The following is a 21,537-nucleotide window of genomic DNA, read 5'->3' on the forward strand; positions in this document are numbered from 1 at the left end:
GACAACACAAGTTAGTAGCAGATGGGTTAAACTCAGGCCGCACATGTCTAAAATATGCACACTTACATGCTTGTTGAAAAAACTGTGTTGATTAGGATCAGACTAGTTTTAGAAAATAGAAGTTAAAAAAGGCAATAGACTTTGGCCAATTATTTGGGTAAAACGTCAAATGTCAGATATGTCGAGGCATGGGTAGCCTTCTAAGGGGCCATGTCTATGAAAGGAAAAAGTTTGACTTAACAAATAGGAAAGTGAGAGAAATAATGAAACAGTAATCGTGATGGGACAGGATCGTGATGGGGCAGAAGTGGCCTGCCCAGACGACGCGGGGACGACTCAGCAGGACAGAAGGGAGGGAAGCTCCAGACGCCAGGGCCCTCTTCCAGATGAAAGAACCTCCCATCCTAAGTGCCTGGCGTTCCAGGAACACCTTCGCTGGCTGAGCCGGCTCAGTGAGGCAGAGCTGCCAAGCCTTCAGCCCACCTCCCCTAGTCACTGAAAAACCCTGGACCGCGCAAAGCAGCAGCTCCGCGCACGCGTAACAGGAGGAGACACCGCCCACACGCTAGACGCGCTGTGACTGGCCCCAGTTACCCCCGGACCGAAATTCCTATTGGTCCCAGGTGCCGAGCATGCGTACTTTGGCCGTGGGCGCGTGTGTGGAATGGGAGGAGGTCGCGCTGTCTATGGGCGTCCCTGGCCTGCGCCGCCCGGGTGAGCGCTCCAGAGGCTGCGATCCCGGAGTCCCGACCGCCCGCCTAGCACTGGCCTGATGGGGAAGCGTCCTGGGGCTGGAAGGGCAGCCGGCTTGCCCGCGTGGTTCCCACGCCCCTCGGGCTCCGGGCGTCGCTGCGGGTGCTGGCTGCGCTCTCGGTCGTAGGGGGGACCCCAGGAGCGCGTCCCTGGGCCCCGTGTCGGCCTCTGCGCAAGGAAGCCCCTGGGCGGTGTGAGGCCTCTCCGCCTGCCGCGCCTTTGACTCTAGATGCTTCCCAGGCCCAGGGAAACCGCAGGCGTGGACGCGGGGAACAGGGGACGTGACGGGGAGGGGCGCATCCCGGGGACCCGGGGAACTTCCGAGCGTCCACCTGGCCGGAAGCCCCGCCCGCCGTCGCGTAGTCCCTGGGCCTGCCGGGGCTGGGGCCTTCGCTGACAGGCGTGGGAAGGTGGTGCTGGGTTGTGGCTCTGTCGCAGGGATGAGGGGTTGATCGGGGAAGCCCTCAGGATGTATGTGGCTCCTGGAAGGTGACGCACATAGTTAGCTTCAGTAAGGTTTTCAACACCATGTTTCCGCAGAACTTGGTTATAATAACTATATCGCCTTCCACGTAGTACTTTTGGGGAGTTACTCATTTTAACAGATACTACGTGTTGAATGTCCTCTTGTTTGCCAGGTGCAGTTCTCATCCCTAGGGATGGAGACTTAAAGAAGATATATTCCGTTATTTTCTTTTTTAATGTGTGAGCTAACAATGATTTTATCCTTTGCCGCCTTTTTTTTTTTTCCTTTCAGATTTATTTATTTTTTATTATTATACTTTAAGTTCTAGGGTACATGTGCACAACGTGCAGATTTGTTACATATGTATAAATGTGCCGTGTTGGTGTGCTCCACCCGTTAACTCGTCATTTACATTAGATAGATCTCCTAATGCTATAATGGTTGAACTAGTTTACAGTCCCACCAACAGTGTAAAAGCATTCCTATTTCTTCACATCCTCTCCAGCACCTGTTGTTTCCTGACTTTTTAATGATTGCCATTCTAACTGGTGTGAGATGGTATCTCATTGTGGTTTTGATTTGCATTTCTCTGATGGCCAGTGATGATGAGCATTTTTTCATATGTCTGTTGGCTGCATAAATGTCTTCTTTTGAGAAGTGTCTGTTCATATCCTTTGCCCACTTTTTGATGGAGTTGTTTGATTTTTTCTTGTAAATTTGTTTAAGTTCTTTGTAGATTCTGGATATTAGACCTTTGTCAGATGGATAGATTGTAAAAATTTTCTCCCATTCTGTAGGTTGCCTGTGGTAGTTTCTTTTGCTGTGCACAAGCTCTTTAGTTTAATCAGATCCCATTTGTCAATTTTGACTGTTGTTGCCATTGCTTTTGGTGTTTTAGTCATAAAGTCCTTGCCCATGCCTATAGCCTGAATGGTATTGCTTAGGTTTTCTTCTAGGGTTTTTATGGTTTTAGGTATAACATTTAGGTATTTAATCCATCTTGAATTAACTTTTGTATAAGGTGTAAGGAAGGGATCCAGTTTCAGCTTTCTGCATATGACTAGCCAGTTTTCCCAGCACCATTTATTAAATAGGGAATCCTTTCCCCATTTCTTGCTTTTGTCAGCTTTGTCAAAGACCAGGTGGTTGTAGATGTGTGGTATTATTTCTGGGGGCTCTATTCTGTTCCAATGTTCCACATCTCTGTTTTGGTACCAGTACCATGCTGTTTTGGTTACTGTAGCCTTGTAGTACAATTTGAAGTCAGGTAGCGTGATGTCTCCAGCTTTATTCTTTTGGCTTAGGATTGTCTTGGCAATGTGGACTCTTTTTTGGTTCCATATGAACTTTAAAGTAGTTTTTTCCAATTCTGTGAAGAAAGTCATTCGTAGCTTGATGGGTATGGCATTGAATCTATAAATTACCTTGGGCAGTATGGCCATTTTCACAATATTGATTCTTCCTATCCATGAGCATGGAATGTTCTTCCATTTGTGTTCCATTTTATTTCGTTGAGCAGTGGTTTGTAGTTCTCCTTGAAAAGGTCCTTCATATCCCTTGTAAGTTGAATTCCTAGATATTTTATTCTCGTTGAAGCAATTGTGAATGGGAGTTCACTCCTGATTTGGCTCTCTGTTTGTCTGTTATTGGTGTATAGGAATGCTTGTGATTTTTGCACATTGATTTTGTATCCTGAGACTTTGCTGAAGTTGCTTATCAGCTTAAAGAGATTTTGGGCTGAAACGATGGGGTTTCCTAAATATTATAATGATGTCATCTGCAAACAGAGACAATTTGACTTCCTCTTTTCCTAATTGAATACTCTTTATTTCTTTCTCTTGCCTGATTGCCCTGGCCAGAACTTCCAACACTATGTTGAATAGGAGTGGTGAGAGAGGGCATCCCTGTCTTGTGCCAGTTTTCAAAGGGAATACTTCCAATTTTTGCCCATTCAGTATGATATTGGCTGTGGGTTTGTCACAAATAGCTCTTATTATTTTGAGATACATCCCATCAATACCTAGTTTGTTGAGAGTTTTCAGCCTTTGCCTTCTTAAAGGTTTAATTTGCCCTTAGGTGGACAGAGAAGCATAAAGTTAATTTTAACTGCTAGTTGGTCGCAGTTCAAAAGCCTCATGTGTGGTTTGAGTTTCAGCTTAGATCTTTCCTTACATGGCTTTCCTGACAGCTCCTCAGATTTAGATAGTGTGAGGATCAAAACTGTATGAAGGTGCTTTACTCTTGATAATCTGGGAACATCAACTAGGATAATTTTGAGTGTATTTGAAATGTTTTTCGAACTCTTTGAGAGTCTAGGCAATTTCACTTGGGTTCTGTGATTAATTTGCTAAGTATTAGGATGAAATCAAGAAACCTGCAGTTTTAATTGAATTGCCTTTGATTTTGTTTCTCAAAAAATGGGACAACAAAAATACCCACTTAGGACTACTGTTTCAGGCACTGCCTAATTGCATTTATCAGATCTTCTTATATTCATTCCATGAGGAATTGAAGACCAGTTCAGTCAAGCAGCTGCCAAGGTTACATGTATAATAAAGGGTACATTCCCAGATCAAGCCCATGTAGACTGACTCTAGATTCTGATTTTGAACTGCTCTATTTCTGAATTGGAGTTTAACTTCTCTGTCACCCCTAGATTAATGGTGAGTGTTTTCTCTCTCTCACCCGAGTTATTTCCATTAACTCTAATCAGAACCCTAATTTAGCATATTTCCGGTAGAGTTGTCCTACTCTAAAGTTTTTGTGCTATGTCTTAACTGTTTTTTATAAATGAAGGGACATCTTCCTCTGTAACATATGGGTGTATTGTATAATCTTTGAACAGGCTAAGGCATTCCAGAGAAAAGATAGATGAATTTCATATATTTGTATTAAAGCAATCCATTTTATTAAAACATAGATAAATAGTGGATTATTTAGGCAAGTTGCAGTCTATGTAGGTTAACCACTAAGCTATGCTTCCTCTCTTTGCATGCGTGTGTGTATACATGTGTTTTTCCTAAAGATGTATCGAGGCTTAGTACTTTCAGGATGAGTTTAGTCCTGCACTGTGCCTTGAAAGATGAAGGGAGGGAGTTAGAGACAAAGATAAATTAACTGGTTAGCAGGATCCAGGTCCAAGTCCTTAGATGCCTATTAAAGAGTTCAGGCTTCACCCTAGGGGGAAGTAGGAAGATTTTTGAAAGACTAAGTGCTGGGAGGACATGATCAGGTTTGCAACTTAGAACTATCACTGTGGCTGCAGACCTAAGAGTAGACGAGAAGGGTGGGTAGAAAGGTTAGGAAACTACATTTTCCAAAGAAAAACATGGAAAGAACTGAAAGGGTGATCCTTGGAGTCAGAGCCAGGTAGAGTTTAGGGACTTAAGGAGGATTTGGTAAGAGATTTATTGTGAATCTTACATCCTAAAATTTTAATTTTTTTTCTTCTCTAGAGATGATAAATAGCCAGAGATGTCAGTGATACTCATGGACATAGTAAGCATAGTAGGAGCTGAAAAACTAGAAGCAATGAAAATGTCAACTATTTTGACCTAAAAGAAGCAGTGTCTTCAGAACATTTGATCATAAAACCAGAAATTAAAGGATGAGAAAAACATTTTTCTGAAGCTTATACTTTCACGTTTACTAGAGAGCATATTTGTATGGATGGGGTTGGGTAAACACTCAACAAAAGTTTCTTTAAAAAGAAGAAACCATCCTGGTTTGATGTTACATAATCACCAGTTGCCCTCTGCTCTCTTCCCTCCCCAAACTGCCCTGTTGCTTGCAGGCTCACCTGAGCTGAGAGGCAGCCCTCACTCCCCATTGGCACCTCACTGGGGCCTTCTTTATACCCTGGAGAACTTCACAGGGAATCTGTATCTGTAACACAAAGGCTTCCTGGTCCAGATGTAGGTACTAGGTCTGACTGGATATTTAAGTCCTGTGGACTTACTCTGCCAGAATTATTTAATCGTGTAAAAATAATTTATAATTCTTGTGAAGTATCCCCTTCATAAAATAATGAATGTTGGGGTTATTGCATTTATGTACACATGTACAGTATACAAGATTATACATTAATAATAATGTTTTCAAATAGTTATTGTCAAAGCTATTTTTCTTATGTTTATGAAAGTGCTTATAAAATTAATGTTTTATGAGGCTGGAGATGTATATTTTGTAATTTCATTCTGATAGTTGTTAATATTCACTTCCATTGCTGGGTTTGGTTGATGAGATTGACATTGTCTAATTTCAAGCTTTTTGAGTGTGTACTCTTTCATAGGAAGTACGAAATAACTAGTAAAAAATATACAAATATGCTTAACAATCAGTAGACTTTCTCACATTGATTACTTACAACAGCTTTAGGTGGGGTGAATCAAATGCCTGTATTACAGAAGCATCTAATGCAAAGCAAAATCAAATCACTTGTATGAGTGCACAGAGGTAGGTGTGGAAGAAAGTGAAACACTATTTTAGGTTTTAGTTACACTCTGCTGTGGTGTGCTGCCTGGTATTTGCATTAACCTGCAAATACTAGGGGTTATGAATTGTTTCTAAGTCTATTATTAAAAATAGCCTTGCTTCATTTCTTCCTAAAATGGAGACAAACGTGTATAGTGTCTATCTTACCAGTATGTGTAAGAATAATATCTTAATGTGTGTAACATGTTTATAGGTACCTGTTTTTCAAAGAGCCATTTTTGCAAGTGAGACTAACCTTCTAAGAAACTCTTTTATTCAAACTTTTTTCTCCATTTATAACTGTTCTATTATTTCTTAATGTTCAGAACGCTTTTCATTATCTATAAGGCTAAGTTTTAGGTAAGTTATGAGAAAGTAATAATAATATATGGAAAACAAATGAATGAGGAGTCAAGATGTCTGTCAATCAAGAATGAGTATGTCAGCCCTTGCATTATGATTTTACCTGGGAGGTGATAATTATTGGATGATGTAATGTAAGGGCAGTGATACTACATGGTATGTAAGACTGTTAAAATCACTGAGGTAAGATATTACTTGAACTAAGCACAGAAATAGAGACAGATTTTTAATGCATTTATTTATCAAAATATCTAAATTAAGATTTGGTGTGACTGTTCGCTGGAAACAAATGGCAGACAAACAGAATATTTCTTGGAGTCATGAATGACATTATACTGTTTCCAGCTTTCTGTGTAGTTTCTTTCTTCAGTTGGTCTTTGCTTAGATTTCCCTGTGTCAGAGAAGACTTCCCTGGACATCAGAGACAGTTACTGATTGCTCATGCTATGAGCTCTTCCCATTTCTCAGCCCGCTTGTGGTAGGTGAGGCCATGATACCAGTTATAGCTGACTGCTTAAAGACTTTAAGGCTCCGTATGTGACTTTCCAGTTCTTGTCCACTGCTACTGCAGCTCTGGCAGGACTACGGAGGTGCCCCGTGTTTCAGATAGGCCAGCCTCCATCCGCCTGTGTCCCTGAATGACTAGAGCACAACCACTGGTGACCTATGGTGGACACAGAATGTGGGTGAGAAATAAACTTATGCTACACCACTGGGGTTCAGGGGCTAACTTGTTATCACAGCATAGTCAACCTTTTCTAACACCCCATTCTGTCTAAATTTAGCCGTCCTACCCCACTCCATGCCTCCCGATCCCTTCACTCTGCTTAGTTTCTTTGTAGCACTGGTTACCGCCTGACCTGTCTTTGTTTTACTTTCTCACATCACTTCTCCCTGCCTCCATGCACATACACAAAAATTTAAACTCCATGCCTGGCCAAAATAAATGTCTGTTAAATAAATTCTGCCAGTTCTGTTTGCAATTTATCAGAAGCAAGGAAAGAAATCCTATATAAAGTTGATCTGTGCTTTGGCAATTTTCATTTAGGGTCATTGCCCTTTTTTAAAATGGCTGTGCATTTTTTATGATGAATATAGAGTATTTAGCAGAAATATTTTTTATTAAAATTGTTGAGCCTGTGGAATGAGTCTAGCAGCCTATGTGAAAGAAACACTATGCTGGAGAGTCATCTTTCTGCCACGTGTAATCGTTACATTTAACTCCAGTTCTCCATGGGAGATCCATGCAGAGATGTGAAAATGGGACGTGTCTTCCTTCTTCAAAGTTGCTCCAGGTTTTGGCTTCAGGTGCCTCCTGTTTTTTGCCCTCCCTTTTCCCTGGGAGTTCCCTCTGTTTACTTTCATGAAGACTCTTGGTATAAAACATATTTGTATACCTGGGTATGTGGGAAGGAATTGAAGGCAAAGGTAGCAGTCATTTCAAGCTGAAGACGTTAAGTAGTCATCTAGCACTTGGTTTTTGTAGAACCCCCTGTGGCCATCTCCACAGCGTCGTATTTGAAAGAAATCTTGTGTAAGAACTGGTCTAAGGGTCACTGACTATGAATGATGGATGTGGTGACAGCATGGCCATTTTAGAGACAGGCAGACCAGATATTGGTTACTTTGATTTTAGCTGACAAAGTTTACTTGCTTTTAAGTTTTAAAACAATACAGCAGTGTGAACTTCAAGTTGTAAACTTTCATTTAGAAAGTTCAAAATTTAGTTCAAATATAAAATATTCTGAATTTGAATAAAAACTTTAAAACTCATTCTTCCTTTTCAGTTGTTTTAAACACAAATGAATCAAGAATAGGATTATCACCAATTATTACATGTTTATATTTCTGTTGTATACTGAAGGGATTGGTAAAATGAATGCTGGAGGAGGATTTTGGTTGAGAAATTGGGAAGAGGAGGAAGTAGCAACTAAGACTGAGACAAATGGCCAGTTAGGAAACTCAAGAATATTAAACAGTAGGGAACAATACAGTGTTTCAAGAAGAACTTAAGGGGCAACTGAGTCTGTTACAATTGATAGGTCAAGTAGGAGGAGAACAGAAGTATCCATAGGATTTGAGAGCATTCAGGTCATGGAGACAGAGGAGCAATTTTTGTGGAGTGGTAGGCACAAAAACCTGACATGGGTGGTTGTAAGAGGAATCAAGGAGAATGAGAATCCATGATTATTAAGGGTATTTCAGTTCAAGACATATTGAGGCTGGGCGTGGTGGCTCAGTAATCTCAGCATTTTGGGAGGCCAAGGAGAGCAGATCACTCTAGCCCAGGAGTCAAGTCTAACCTAGGCAATGTGGTGAAACCTGGGCTCCACAGAAAGTTCAAAAATTAGCCAGGTGCGTAATGTAGTCCCAGCTACTTGGGAGGCTGAGGTGGGAGGATTGTTTGAACCCAGGAGGTCAAGCAAGCATGCAGTGAGCCATGATCTTGCCACGTACTCCAGCCTAGAAGATAAAGCGAGACCCTGTATTAAAAAAAAAAAGAAAAAAGACATTGAAAAGTAAAGTAAAAAATCTGTTTAAAGTTAGAGAGCTAGATAAGAGAATAATGAAATAAAGCCAGTAGAAGGAAATAAATGAGAAAAAAACAGGCAATGACATAATAGAAAAATTTTAAAAAATAATAAACCTAAATCTATTATTGAAATGACTAATAAAAACTGAGGAAAAAGAGCAAAAATAGGCATCATGATAAAAAAAAGGGGGGACTTAACTATAGGTACAATAATTTTTGAAGAATCTGAAATAACATGCACTGCTTTCTGTGACCTCTTGGCCCTCAGCATCCATTTCTACATCATCATGATGGGGGGAAAATCAGGGTCTAGAGTCACAAAATAGGAACTGTGGCTTCTCAGAGGGGCAGTAGAACATAGTGGTTTAAAAGCATAGACTCTGGTGTCAGACCACATGGGTTTGAAAACGTCCTGACCCTTACTGGTTGTGACTTGGCTAGTGCCTCAGTTTCTCATCTTTAAATGAGGATGATGGGAGTCCTTATGGCGTTATGTGAAAAAACAAGTCAGTTTGTGAAGAAGCACTTAGAATAGCTCCTAACATAAAGTGAACACTGTCTCATGTGGGTATAATTGAGTTCAAAAATTTGTTTTATATATATGTATATGTGTATATATATATGTGTGTGTGTGTGTATATATATGTGTGTGTGTGTGTGTGTGTGTGTGTGTATATATATATATATATATATTTTTTTTTTTTTTTTGAGACGGAGTCTCGCTCTGTCACCCAGGCTGGAGAGCAGTGGTGCAATCTCAGCTCCCTGCAAGCTCTGCCTGCCAGGTTCACACCATTCTCCTGCCTCAGCCTCACAAGTAGCTAGGACTACAGGTGCCCGCCACCACGCCTGGCTAATTATTTTTTGTATTTTTAATAGAGATGGGGTTTCACCATGTTAGCCAGGATGGTCTCGATTTCCTGACCTCGTAATCCGCCTGCCTCAGCCTCCCAAAGTGCTGGGATTACAGGCATGAGCCACCGCAACTGGCCTGTTACATAATTTTTAACTCTACTGACTGAAATGTATTATACCCCCTTCTTTAAAATGCAGCCAAGATAAATTAGGATCATCAGTGGCAACTTTATTTTGATTCTGAGGTATTAGTAAATCCTTTATTTTATAATTTTAAGCATTAAGTGAGCATTCGCAAACGTGAAAGGTTTAAGCTAGATCTACTCCTATCCAGAGCTAAATGAGTAGAAAATCAATACCCCAAGTTACCTGCTGACAGCCTAGTCACTCCCTTGTGTCCAGGGCCAGGTGTTCCTAAGTGCCTTCTGTTCTGAGTGATCCAGATTAGTCTAGGAAGCCTGTAAGTTGTTCTGTTGGTGCAATTTTACTTAGAGTACCTACATATCAAAGTGGCCTATTACCTCGAAACCATAAAAACCTAATTTAAGTATGTTTAAATACTTCAGCTGACATGATAAACTTTCCCCATCTGCAGAGGACATTAACTCAATTGCTAGTAAAAGACTTATATATGATGTTTTAAAATTATTTTTCCACATTTTTATCTCTGTTAAATGCTGACATTTTTCATTTTAAATATTACTGGCTGATACTTACAGGAAATCCAGATACTGTCTTTGACAACCCTTAGATATTCATGGCTAGAGCTTATGAATCATGGTTTTCTTAAGTTAGGAAACATGTTACTATTAAAATAATTTTTCAGAGTGAGAGAATGCTAACATAGATTAGTTTATTTATGTCTAAACAACTTAACTTTAGCATTTATTGTTTTCTGTTTGTGTGTGTATAATCTATCATTGTTGTCAGAGACATAGCCAAAGAGGTGAAGATCCAGCTCAGATGCTGTAAGGGGGTACAGCTACTCATGTGTGCTTGATCTGCAGAGTTTAGCAGAGGTCCTTATTAAGCGAGCTAAAAGTATTCACACAGGTGCTAAACACTGTGCCAAATATTTGTGCTGAAAGCAAACAAAAACAGCCCCTGACGTCCAGAACTGATCTGACATTCACATTTAGACCTCAATACAAGCTAGTCTGATGTTCATGGCCAGACCCTTGTGTTCTGCCCTTGGGCATGTACAGTCTCACAGAATGTCAAAAGTGCAGTCTGGAATCATCATAAAATGAGACAATAACAGGTCACTCTGCAACAAAAAATTCTAAACATTCCTGTCACCAAATGAGTGCCTGCTACTGTACCAGTTATAGCTGTATCTTCGTGCTAGTCTGTCCTCCCTATGGATAAGATTTATTGAGATACCCAATTATAGATTCACTCAGAAATCTGTAATTTCTGACACCCTCCAATCTAGAGCGAGCCCCCACTTCCTTAGATGCTCTGCCAATTCGCCCAACTAAAGCCCAGTTCCTGTAAGAGGCTCTTAATAGCACCATCTTATTGAGACACCCGTTGGTTCCCTATGCTGTGTCTTCTCACTAATTGCAAGGAAGAATAAACCCAGCCTGTTTATAGGGCTGTTCCAGTGGGCTTTGGGTAAAGGGTGTTGATGATGTATATTGTCTATTGAATCCTCAAGGCAATTCCATGACTTAGTTCTGTCAGTTGAGAAAAATGATGATGCAAATCTCAGTCATTTTAGGAGATTTATTTGCCAAAGTTAAGGATGCACCTGGGAGACAGGTCTATGCCCTTCTCCACAGATGATTTTGAGGGCTCCACATTTAAAAAGGAAAGGGTGGGAAATTGAGACGTACACAATTTCCATGTAAGAGGGGCATAGGGAAAAATAGTTAATCATGCCTTTGGCTCAGTGAATCTGCATTTTTCACATAAGATGACAGAAACAAATGGGGCAGAGGAAAAATATAGGGAATCTGCATTTTACATAACATAAACAGGCAAAATGGGGAAGGGGAATAATCAGATAGGCATTTATGTCTGGTGGGCCAGGGTAACTGCACCTGTAAAGATAAGCTGTCAATTAACATTCTCGTGAAATTTTAACAGGCCACTAGGAATTTCCTTGTGGGCAGAATATGAGGAGGCATGTAGCTTTTCATCTCGTAGCCATCTGATTTAGGAACCAAAACGGGGAGGTGAGTTTGTGTGACCCAATTCCCAGCTTGACTTTTCCCTTTGGCTAAATGAGTTTAGGGTCCCAAAATTTAATTTCCTTTCACAGTTCTCATTATTCTCATTCTCCAGGTGAGGAAGCTGAAATTCAGAAAGCTTAAGTATCTTGCCCAAGTTGATGTGGATAATAAATGGCACATCCAAGCTTCAGAATTAGGTCTGTTGTGCTCCCAATCCTATGCTCTTTAAAATTCAAGTTTTCAAATCACCATAATATTTTATACAGGCCAAAAATGAAATGTAACATACATGATATGTTATAACAATAGTTATGATACATATTAAAATGAACACACATGAATTTGCTACCCAACTTAGCAACGGGCAGGAATTTTAGATCTATCGTTGTATATTTCTTAAGGCTTTAAAAAATCCTATCCTATCTTTTCTATCTTATTTCCCAGAGCAAATCAGTTACCTATGTGTTATGGTTATCATTGCCTTCCCTTTTTTTCTTTATTTTGTAAAATTTTGAAGGCAACTCAAATTTACAGAACAAAAATGCATATATAAAGTAACTTTTTCTTTTGTTTTTTTTCTTTTTTATCTCATAAGAAATAACGTTTTCTAGACCATTTTCAAGTAAGTTGCAAACCTGATGCCCTGATCACCCCCAAATATTTAGTATTTTCTACTAATAAGAACATTCGTCTGCTTAACGACAATGTACAATCAAAATCATGAAATTAATGTTGATGCATAATTACCATACAGTCCTTGATCTCCATTCATGTTTTACAGATTGTTCTCATAATGCCCTTCATATAAAGTAGAAGAGATCAGTTTAGAATCATACATTAGTTGTCAACTAATCAATCAGCTAATCATAGAATCAATACTTAGTTGTCGTGTCTCTTCCACTGCTTGTGGTGTACATTTTGATCACTTGATTAAGGTGGTGTCCTCCAGATTACTCTGCCATAAAGTTGTTTTATTTTCCTTTGTAATGAACAGGTATTTTGTGGAGAAGGTCTTTAAAACTATGCATGTAGTATGTTCCTCATGAAACTTTATGTTAGTTGTTCATATCAATAAGACTCATGGTGGTTTATTTCATTCATTGGATTATAACCCATCACTATCACATATTTTGATGCTCAAATTCTTCCAGATTTAGCCCATGGGAGACTATTCATGTGAGTTCCTTTGTCTTTTTGATATTTTGCCATCGTTCTTTCAGTCCTTCCTTCCTTGCTTTTTGACTCAAGAAGTTCCAGACGGATCTTTTACTTGTACCCTACCCTTGCTAGGCATTTCTCCAAAGAGCCCTTGTTTCTTTTAGCGAAGAATGATATTTTAAATCAAAATCTTGGATCTAAGTGTGCTTACCGTTATTGGAGTGTCCTTGCTCTCATCTGAATGCATAGAGCAAGAGAATGTAGAAAACCCTCTTTTTGATGCTCAGGCTCTGATACACCGACCCCATCCATGCCCACATCCATCTTGGGTTCTGACATTCCACACCAACTGACCATGGTCAGGCTTCTGACTTTGCTCAGTCTTTGACAGTCATCCTTTGCATGGACGTCTTCCCACCCACCTCAAGCTTTGACCCAAGTCCAACTGCTCCTTCTCATGGACATGTTCCTCACACCCCGTGGGCCCTGTCCTCCTATTGCCAGCTTAGATGATTTTCAGGAACGGATTTCTTACACTGGGCTTACCTATGAGATCATGCTTCTCTCCACAGGAATCCTCCATGCTTGTGCATGTCATAGTTACCTAATTTGTTTTTACTGATGAATATTTTCCAAGGTGTAAGTATGTCCAAATTTAAATGTCCATTTTTTGAAGATGCGTATTCAGCTTGTTTCCAATGCACCCCTTTATGGACAACACTTCTTCATATGTACATTTGTATACATGTCTTCAGTATTCATACACATTCCTGTAGTGTGTCTCTGGACCATAAGGTATACTGATGTTTCATTTATATTACAAGATAACATTATAATTTTTAAAAGCACATCTATTAACTTACTTCAACCAGCATATTGATACCTATGGTCACTAAGATCTTGACATTTTCAGATGTTTTGTTTTCCAAAGTAATGGTGGTAAGGTATCTAATTGTGGGTTTAATTAGCCTTCTTGGTTACTAAAGTTACTTGGTTATAAGTTTTAGCATTTTTTTCTACATTATGATAGAAAAATCATTTTTATCTTTTCAGAAATATCTTACCTATTATTGGTTCTTTGTTCTTCAATATACAACAAAAAAGTAGCTAATTAAGTTTTTCAAAAAAAAAATTTTGGAATTTTGATTGGTGTTTTATTGAACCAATGAATCTTTCTTCCTTTTTTTTTTTTCTTTAGAAATGAAAGCTTTATCATTTTTCAGCTTTCTGTCCTTAAGCAAGTTATAGCTTCCCATTTATATAGATCTTTCTAAATATCTTTCAGTACAATTTTACATGTTTTTACATAGTCTATATATATATATATATATATATATATTTGTTAATTTATTCCTAGATATAACATCTCTTCCTGTTTTAAAATTATATCTTTTGAAAAGTTCTGTGTTCTAAATTATATTTACTAATGTATATGAATGTGATTGGCTTTTCTGTATTGCTATTGTATATTTATTAAATTTGAAACACTTGTTCATGAATTCTAATACTTTACCTGCAGATTACTTAGATTTGATCTATAGAAAACCATATTGTCTGAAAATATGAGTTGTATTTCTTGATTTACAATCTTCATGTATACATTATCTTTATTTTTTTAAATTTTACAACACTGTGTAGTACCTCTAGTATAACATTGACTGTAAGTGCTAACAGTAATTATGTAAATCTTCTTTCTGATTTAAAGGATATTTATAATGTTATACTCATTGTATTATATCATTTTCACACTGCTATAAAGAACTGCCAGGGACTGTGTAATGTATAAAGGAAAGAGGATTAATTGACTCACAGTTCCACAGGGATAGGGAGGCCTCGGGAAACTACAATAACGGTGGAAGGGAAGCAAAGAGACCCTTCTTCACATGGTGGCAGGAAGGAGAAGTGCCAAGCAAATGGGGGAAAAGTCTCTTATAAGACCATCAGATCTCATGAGAACTCACTGTCACAAGAACAGCATGGGGATAACCACCCCCACGATTTAATTACCTCCCACCGAGTTCCCTTCCACAACATGTGGGGATTATGGGAACTATAATTCAAGATTAAATTTGGGTGGGGACATAGCCGAACCACATTCGACCCCGACCACTCCCCAACCTCATGTCCTCACATTTGAAAACACAGTCATGCATTTCCAACAGTCCCACCAAGGTCTTAAATCCTTCCAGCAGTAACCCAAGAGTCCAAGTCCAAAGTCTCATCTGAGACAAGGCAAGTCCCTTTTGCCTATGAGCCTGTAAAGTCGAAAGCAAGTTAGTTACCTCCTAGATACAGTGGAGACACAGGCATTGGGTAAATGCACCCATTCTGAATGAGAGAAATTTGCCAAAACAAAGAAGCTTTTCAGGCCACATGCAAGTCAGAAATCCAGTAGGGCTGTCATTAAACCTTAATGTTCCAAAATGATCTCCTTTAACTCCATATCTCACATCCAGGTTATGTTGATACACGAGGGGATCACATATCCTTGGGCAACTCCAACTCTGTATCTTTGCATGGTACAGCCCTGCTCTTGGCTGCTTTCACTGGCTGGCCTTGAGTGCCTGCAGCTTTTTCAGGTGCACAGTGCAAGCTATTGGTGGATCTACCATTATGGGGTCTGGAGGATGGTGGCTGTCTTCTCACAGCTCTACTGAGTATGCCCCAGTGGGGACTGTGTGGCTCCAACTACACATTTCTCTTCTGCACTGCCTTAGCAGACGGTCTCCATGAGGGCTCCACCACTGCAACAAACTTCTGCCTGGACATCCAAGCATTTCCATACATCATCTAAAATCTAGGTGGAGGTTCCCAAACATCAGTTCTTGACTTCTGTATACCTGTAGGCCCAAAATCACCTAAAAGCTGCCAAGGCTTGGGGCTTGCACCCTCTGAAGCAGTGGCCTGAGTTGTACAGTGACTGCTTTTAACCATGGCTGGAGTTGAAGCAGGGCACCATGTCCTAAGGCTAGGCCTGGAAGGGGCCCTGGGCCCAGCCAATGAAACCAATTTTTCCTCCTAGGCTTCCTGGCCTGTGATGGGAGTGACTGCTCTGAAGGTCTCTGACATGCCCTTCAGACATTTTACCCATTGTTTTGGTGATTAACATTTGACTCCTCATTACTTATGCAAATTTCTGCAGTGGGCTTGAATTTCTTCTCAGAAAATGAGTGTTTCTTTTCTATTGCATTGTCAGGCTGGAATTTTCCAAACTTTTTTGTTCTGCTACCTTTTGAATGCTTTGCCACTTAGTAATTTCTTCTGCCAGATACACTGAATCATCTTTCTCAAGTTCAAAATTCCATAGATCTCTAGGTCAGGAGCAAAATACTGCCAATCTCTTTGCTAAAGCATAGCAAGAATCACCTATATGCTAGTTCCCAACAAGTTCCTCATTTCCAACTGAGACCACCTCAGCCTGGACTTCATTATTCATATCCCTATCACCATTTTGTTCAAAGCCATTCAACAAGTCTCTAGGAAGTTCCAAACTTTCCCACATCTCTCTGTCTTCTGAGCACTCCAAGACTCTAGAAAGTTTCTAACTTTCCCACATTTTCCTGTCTTCTTCAGAGTCCTCCAAGACTCTAGAAAGTTTCTAACTTTCCCACATTTTCCTGTCTTCTTCAGAGTCCTCCAAACTGTTTCGATTTCTAACTGTTATGCAGTTCCAAAGTCACGTCCACATTTTTGGGTATCTGTATAGCAGCACCCCACTCTCTGAGGTATCAATTTACTGTATTAAGCTGTTCTCACACTCCTATTAAAAAAACTGCCAGAGACTGGGTAATTTACAAAGGAAAGAGATTTAGCTGACTCAGTTCCACAGGGCTGGTGCAGTCTCAGGAACTTACAATTATGGTGGAAGGGGAAGTAAACATGTCCTTCTTCACATGGCAACAGGAAGGAGAAATGCCGAGCAAGGGAGGAAATGCCCCTTGTAAAACCTGCCGAGCAAGGGAGGAAATGCCCCTTGTAAAACCATCAGACCTCATAAGAACTCACTTACTACTAGGAGAACAGCATGGGAATAACCGCCCCATGATTCAATTGCCTTCCACCATGTCCCTCCATGAAATGTGAGGATTAGGAGAACTACAATTCAAGATGAGATTTGGGTGGGAAATTTTTCAGTTTTGTTATTGTAAGCTTTTAAAAAATACACTGTATTTTTAATGTTCATAATTTTGAGAATAAGATTTACCTGTATATTTTTCCTATAATTTTCTTGCCTAACATTAAGCATATTTATGCCTCATGAGCTGATTTGGGGAGTAAAACAACTTATTTAAATTTTTGGAAGAGTTTGTAAGATATTTTAATGATTCATACTTTGAAATTTTGGTAGAACTCAGTGTAAAACTCAGTGTAGAATTTTCTTTATGGAAATCAGGAAGACAGCACTTCTCTGGTATATAGTGCTTCACACTTGCTATCACAACTTGTTCCTAGAGGAATCAAATGTGTCATCCTGTGTGACTCCACAGGGAGAGAACTCTAGGAAGCTTGCTCCTGCTTTCCTCTGGACTTCACTTCATGTGCCTTTTCTCTCTGCTGAATTTGCTTTGTATCCTCTTGCTATAATAAACTGTAGGCAGAAGTATGCCTATATGCTTAGTCCTGTGAGTATACTTAGCAAGTCATCAAACCTGGGGGTGATCTTGGTGACCAACAACACAGTGATATTTTCCCAGAAAATTTTTCATTTAATTTCAGTTTTCTAAATTATTGTCATGTGTGTTCATACTACTTGTGTTATATTTTAGAATTTAAAAACTATTGTTCCTTTTTAAATTTAATATTTCATGTTAAATGTTTTTTTATTTAGATTTTTTCTTATTAGCCTATATTATTTTGTCCATTTCTTTAGTATTTTAAAATAAACTTCTTTTAGATAATGTTGATTTTCTCTACTGTATCTTTGTTTTCTATTTCATTGTTATTTAATTTTATCTTTATTATCTTTCATTCTCTTTGGTCTCATTTATTTGATTTGTGATCTAACTTAATATGTATATGTAACTCCTTAGTTATCAGCCTTTTCTTTTCTAACATAAATATTTAAAACTATGTATTCCCTTCTTAGTGTTTATTTTAACATGTTCCACTAATTTTGATTTAGTAAATTTTTTACTATTAAGTTCTAATTTTTTGACTACTAAATTACTCAGTTATCAGAATACATATGGTACATTTCTCACTATGGTTGACACAGGATTCCTTCTATGCCACTTCACCAGATGGAAATCTCAGTGGCAATGGTACCCCTGCCTGGGCCTCTCTTGGCTCCATGCTCGCTGCTGGGCTTGCTTCACCTTACTCTGCCTGGCAGCCTGCACTCAGCTCATGCTACCAGCCTGGATTCTGTACTCAGCCTGTGAGTGGGCTGGGCATGCAGCAGCCTGCTTCCTCCTTGGGTACTGGCATCTGGATGAGGGAATGTGGTGGAACCTTAAACTAGTAGATGACAGAAACTGCAGAGCCCAAGTGGTGTTGTGGCTCTCGCCCACAGAGTCCCAAGGTCCGAGCCCCCAAGCACTTTTACTGTTCTCTCTCCTTCCCACCACCCACAGATAAGCAGATGGGGCTGTTGGGGGTGGGGACTGTGGGGGGGGGGGGTTACAGATTGTTCTTGTTACAGCTCCCATTTGTTCCTCCCAATTGGTGGGTTTTGGGTTCTTGTCCTGCATCCAAGAAAAATTAGGCTACATGGACACTAGAGAGTGAGGAACGTAGAAAAGGGTTTTGTTAAGTGACAAAACATCTCTTGTCATGAGAAGGTACCTCTCATACACCACATGAGTGGGTGGCCCTCTGTGTGAGAAGGGGCCCAGAAGTGAATAACCCCACATGTGGCTGAGTCTGGGGTAATTATGGGCTCAAAATGGGGGAATGTGAGGTGATTGGTCCATGAACAGGCCAGGGAAAAGCCCCATTTGATTGGCTAAAAGGCATTGAAGAAGTTCTCACTCTAATCATGGACTCTACCTGGACTGCCAGCCCTGTTTTCAGGCTTTAAATTGTCCTTGGTTTGAAGGTTGGGTTTTACTGGGGACCTTTCCCTGTCTGCCTAGGAATTTTTCTCCCTCCTGCTGCTATCAGTCTCCCCTCCGAAAAGGTACATCTAACTGACGTTAGGATAAGGACAGTTACTGCTCTTACCACTTCATGTTGACGGGGGTCATTGTTTTGGGCAAATGCAGTCAGATTTCTCTCAGGTTTATCTGAGGGTCCCCAGTGAAAGCCATTACCCAAAGCTCCATTTGCATAAGCATTTGGAGTTTGATGGTCTCTAGGTGAGAAGAAACAAATTTTACAGGAAGATTAAGTATGAATTGGCCAAGTATTAGTATTATACAAAGAGGAGCTAAGAGGAAAATTCTGGTGCCAAAGATAACAGAAATAAGAAGTAAAAGAGACTAATCGTTCTAAAAACAATGTTGTGGCCAGAACTGTTTCACTCTGGTGAAAAATACTTAAATCTTTATGAGAGGCAGTTAAACTTTAGAGGAGAAATAACTGTTTATGGAAGTAAATAATCCCATGGGAATTTGGGATTAAGGGGTCCTTGGCAAACATGCCTGATGGTGAGGAACAGAACAAAGGTGATAAGAGCAAGCATAGGGGAGGCCATAAAAAGGATATTCATGGAAAGTTAATTATTGACACTTACCTTTGTGATTGTTTGCCTGAGGTCTCCAATTTCTTCACACTGATATTTTGGGTGCTCTTCTAGGTCTATAGAGGTAATTCTGTCAGTTTCCCAGGGCTTTACTTGAGTATAGTGAATCCAGGAATATATTTCAGTGACCTTACTGTCATAGGAGTAGAAAGAACAGTGTAAGGTCCCTCTCACTCTGGGCCTAGAGAGGGAGAAAGGGAAAGAATTGCCTTTACCAGTACTAAGTCCCCTGGATTGAATAGACATGGCCCTAGTTCACAGGGTTAGGCCTCCAACAATTGTTTCAGTTCCTGTTGTAAATGGGCCAACATAGTTACATGTTTAATTAAATCAGAGGTTTCTTGGTCTAGCAAGAAATCATTAGCAGGAAAAGACCATCCATACATCATTTCGAAGACACTTAAACCCAGCTTCAAAGGGGTGTTTCCAACAGGTAGTAGGGCTATGGGAAGAAGAGTAATCCAGGGAAGATAAGTCACTTGAGACACTTTTCTGAGGTGTCTTTTGATAATACCATTTGTCTTTTCTCCCTCTCCTGAGGATTGTGGTCTCCAATCGCAATAAAGATGATATTGTGTGCATAGTGCATTTGAGACACCCTGGGTGACAGCCACCTTGAACAAGGGGCCATTATCACTCTGGAAGTACTCAGGGAGTCTAAAGTGAGAAATTATTTCATTAATTCATACTTTTATTACCTCAGAAGCTTTCTCTGTTTGACATAGAAAGGCTTCTACCTAGTTAGTGAAGGTGTCTGCCCATATTGGGAAGTACTGGATGTCCTTTGTCTTTGGCATATTGGTGAAATTCATCTACCAGTCTTCCCCTCGGTAGCCTGTCATTCTTTGGTTTCCAGCAGGAATAAGTCAATAATTTAAGAGATTGCATTAGAGTAAGGGAGTAAGGTTGTCGAGATCATAAGAGGATTGTAGAGATACTCTGAGTTGTACTGAGTGCTTCCTCGCAGTGAATATGATTACAGAATTACAGATATTTTTTGAACTTTCATTGCCTAGACTACTACCATATATTCTAATTAGCCACCATTTTTTATACAGCTGGCTATAGCACACAGCTTTCCTTCAGTGCACTGTCAGCGCATGGGGCTTTGAAAGCTACCACGACTCTTGGCAGGAAAAGTCTGAGGTGTGCTTGGAGCACTCTCCACACCATTTGATTCAAAATACGAAACTAATGTTGAGTGGGAAAAAAGCACATTCACACAAATTTACCAGGTCCCCTGCTAAACAATATTTTTAAAAAAATAATGTATCATTTATTCCTCACAATTACCCAGTGAAGCAGTTGCTACAAAGACCCTTCAGCTGTGGCTATTTCTGCTCATTCTGAGCCAGGGTTCTGATTGTACAGTAGTCATTAAAAGGCTGCCCCTTTTGAAGGATGTTTCTCTTTCACTGCACATGTCGACTCTCCATGGGTCTTAGCAAAGGCTGGCATATTTGTCACATGGGTGTACTGTAGAATGAGAAATTAAAATGAGACTTGCTTGAGAGAGATATTTGTTCTGAAGGGAGAACAGTATTTTAGTACTTATTTCCATCACTCTTAGGATAGATGGACAGAAAATGTCTGCCTGAAAGAATTTGTCGAATGAAGCTGCCAAGGTTACAAGAAACACGGTGGTAGGAGAAAGAAGGCCAGGAAGCATTGCTTTTTAGGTCTTTATACAGAACATGAGGCTTGGAAAAAGCCGTTCTTCCAGCAACTTTTCTTCCTTGTGTTGCTTCTGTGGTCCAGAGGAATCAATTCGGGAAGGATATTGGTATTCTTTTTACCACATGCAATGCTTTCTGCATAAAGAATGTTTTTTTCTATATTTCCTTAAAACCATATCATTTTCTTTAACATTCTTTAATTTCTGCCAGTTACTTTCTCAGTGAGTTTTGCAATATCACACTTGTTTTTTTCTTTTCCTTACCTAAGATTTTTTCTTTTTTCTAAAGATTTCTTTCTCATCCATGTTTGCATTTTTGGGTATGTTCTTTTTATCATATCATTATCATCACCATTATTATTCTAGTTTGAACACAAAATTAACATATAAATCTTTGACAGT

The 21,537-nt window shown here is 39.7% G+C and overlaps 1 long non-coding RNA gene across 1 annotated transcript; it reads left to right on the forward strand.

The window, feature by feature from the left end:
- Positions 1–345: 345 nt before the first annotated feature.
- On the forward strand, positions 346–7,826 carry LOC111546771. Its single transcript, XR_002732911.1, has 2 exons — positions 346–714; positions 4,675–7,826. It is a non-coding gene; the product is annotated as an uncharacterized LOC111546771 (long non-coding RNA).
- The last annotated feature ends 13,711 nt before the right edge of the window (positions 7,827–21,537 follow it).

The sequence above is a fragment of the Piliocolobus tephrosceles genome, chromosome 4 (genome assembly GCF_002776525.5).
Source record: "Piliocolobus tephrosceles isolate RC106 chromosome 4, ASM277652v3, whole genome shotgun sequence".
Taxonomy (NCBI): domain Eukaryota; kingdom Metazoa; phylum Chordata; class Mammalia; order Primates; family Cercopithecidae; genus Piliocolobus; species Piliocolobus tephrosceles.